The sequence below is a fragment of the Solanum tuberosum genome, unplaced genomic scaffold, assembly GCF_000226075.1.
Source record: "Solanum tuberosum cultivar DM 1-3 516 R44 unplaced genomic scaffold, SolTub_3.0 scf00006, whole genome shotgun sequence".
Classification (NCBI taxonomy): Eukaryota; Viridiplantae; Streptophyta; class Magnoliopsida; order Solanales; family Solanaceae; genus Solanum; species Solanum tuberosum.
Genome location: NW_006238932.1, coordinates 2,889,886 through 2,893,015, shown reverse-complemented (window position 1 = coordinate 2,893,015; position 3,130 = coordinate 2,889,886). Strand labels below are relative to the sequence as shown.

At 34.4% G+C, this 3,130-nt stretch overlaps 1 pseudogene; it reads right to left on the bottom strand.

Annotated features, from left to right (window-relative positions):
- Window positions 1–1,058: 1,058 nt before the first annotated feature.
- Window positions 1,059–1,895, bottom strand: LOC102600293 (polyubiquitin-like; annotated as a pseudogene).
- Between the last annotated feature and the right edge of the window lie 1,235 nt (window positions 1,896–3,130).

Genomic DNA, 3,130 nt, shown 5'->3' with positions numbered 1-3,130 from the left:
AGCTAAGTAAGCTTTGCTAACTGAATTATAAAATTCTCATGATTTCACTTCAAACTAGACTTTTAAGAGAAGAAAAATTAAGATATAGAGAACACAATGCAATGTGAATATGGTCAAAACGAGTTTCACGAGCCATTGAAGAGATATGACCAAGAAATAAGTCCTTAGAGGATAGTAGCTATTGATTTTGCAAGATCTTCAGTATCAAAAATCGACTTTGTAACAACTCTAATTTGTAAATTCATTTCGTTTGGTTTTATTCATTTTTGATTCTGTTACTGCAGGATATTGCTGAAATGTTTCATCTTAGTGCCCTAATTGCTATGAAATTTGCATTTCATAATTTGAAAGATTCAGACCATCAAATGAGGAATAGAACAATTAAGGCGTTGATTGCTTTGGAAGTGTTGAATTATCAGTATTACTTTGCAACGATGAGTTCATCTACAAATTAAATAAGGATTGGAGAGATGAAGACAGACCTACTGATGTCCTTTTAGTGTCTCAAAATATACCTGAACTTGAGATTCCAATTGTAAGAAAAAACTTCATTATTCACATGTCAAAACTCATGTAACAAATCTGACTAGGTCCGTGTTCAACAGTTAATGTTGGGAGACATTGTGATTTCGATGGAGCCAGCAACAAGGCAAGTAGAAGAAAGGAGACGTAGTTCACTGGACGAGATAAACATCTTACTGGTTGGTTCCACACACTTCTAAACAATCTTTATATGCTTCTGTAAAATTCAACTTTTTTTTGCTAAGCAACATATATGTGTTCTTCAAATTTACAAATATTGATTATCTATGAAGTGAAATTATTTATCGTATAGGACTCGAGAACATGAACAAGATAGCAATATATCACTTTCTGGACATTTAGGTTGGGCCTGTGTTGATTATTTTGGTTGAAGGTTGAGTATTACAGGTCTGTCTGATCTCTATAATTTTTATATCATGGCCCGTAGGGTGGTCGTACACACTTTTCATCACTTACCCAATTATGTATTTATCATATGTCACGGAGAAGAAGAACAAGGTGAAGAATAGATTATTTCTAAATGTTATAGTCAGCAAGGGTGCGACCATCCTCCAGCTGCTTACCAGCAAAAATCAACCTCTGCTGGTCTGGTAGGATACCCTCCTTGTCCTGAATCTCCTCCTTCACATTATCAATGGTATCTGAGTTCTCCACCTCCAAGATAATAGTCTTTCCAATCATTGTCTTGACAAAGATCTGCATTCCTCCTCTCAACTGGAGCACCAAATGGAATTTGGACTCTTTCTGGATTGTTGTAATCAGCAAGAGTCCTACCATCCTCAATCTGTTTGCCAGCAAAATTAAAAATTGCTGGTGCTCTGGAATTCCTTCTTTGTCTTGGATCTTTGCCTTCACATTATCAGTGGTATCTTAACTTTCTACCTCTAGGGTGATTGTCTTCCCGATCAATATCTTAACAAAGATCTGCATACCACCCCTTAGGTGCAACACCAAATGGAGAGTTGATTCCTTTTGAATATTGTAATCTGCTAGAGTCCTTCCATCCTCAAGTTGCTGCCCAACAAAAATAACCTTTGCTGGTCAGGTGGGATGCCTTTCCTGTCTTGAATTTTAGCCTTGAAACCTTCGAAATCACTTCCAACCTTTTCAATTCATGAGCTTCAAACTCAGGCTCAATTTCACTCATTGATTGGTGTTTCTCTGTTATCACATCATCTGTGTTTCCACTGATTTTTTGTTCTTGGTTTATTAACTTGAACTTCAAAAGAAGATGGCATTGACACAACAACTGACATAGAAGGACTATATAGATTTGTATTTTCATAATCATCATTAGCAACCTCTTCCACATTGGACTCCTCTTCTACTCTTGAACTAAATTCTTCGTCCATTTTAATTTGTCATTCACCTTTTTTCTCTTTTTCTGTTTGCTGCAATTACTCACTAAAGGCTTTTCGGGGGAATTTGCTTAAATCATGGCTATTATTTGGTTATGCACCATTTGATCAGTTGCTTCGAACTTCTGACAGGAAATATTTCATTTTCTACATGCTTCCTTCCTCTTTTTTGTGCATTCTTTATTTGGTTTTTGAGTACATAGTTCTGTTTCTTTGATTTCTATTGCCACTAAAGCTCCTTTCATTTCTCTTATGTGATTGAAATTGATATTTGTGATAGTACTTTGCATGAGCCATTATCTATCATTTCTATTATTTTTTCTCAATTAACTACCACTACTCTGCTATATGTTGAGCTAATAAATGTTGAATCAAAATGAGTGATATTTTTAATGACAGAATCATTTTTTTTTCATTCAAGGTACTAGAGAAGATCATATATTTCATGTTTAATAAAATGATGAAGGATACCACCCGAAGTTTAGTATATTTGGCAGCTACATGTTTTCCTCTACTGCTGACTTTCCTTTATCGGGTATTTTTGAAGTGCCAGTACTTATTTACTTGTGAGAAGTTTAGGTCAAAACATAGATTATGAAAAATCAAGAGCTTAATTTAAAATATGGTAAGACATACTCTAAATCTAGGCCAGTATGAAAAGAAAAAATTGCTTTCTAACCTATCTGGTGTTCAATACAGATTACTTCCCTTGAATGATGTATATATAACATTTTTTACATATTTATTCTTTCCAAATTTATGTAGGACCAGACAATTCTAATATGGTTATCTCTTGGTTGGAGCAAGACAACCAACTAGATGCAAGAAGAGTAGCAACAAAGTATTCTCAGTTAGCAATGAAAGTTAGCAAAGAAGAGAAGACATTTACTCTAGCAGTGGATATGACTGAGAGAGTAATTCAGAGCAATGTAGTAGAGTTGTGCTCTTTCTACTTGTATCTTTACGGTCTTGTTTCTTATTAATCTGACAGAATTTTATTCTTAATAAATTAGTTCAGTCACAACTTTCACTATCGTTTACCTAAGCTCACTAAGTGATTAAACATAGAGTAAGGGTTTATGAACATTGAAATCTTTCAAAAATATATTTAAAAAATAACATCAGAATCAAGTATATGTCAGGCCCGTGCTCATGGCCGATCTAGTATATATATATATAAGCCAACAAGAGTGGGACTAACACCGCATATACAAGTTGTACCAAAAGTA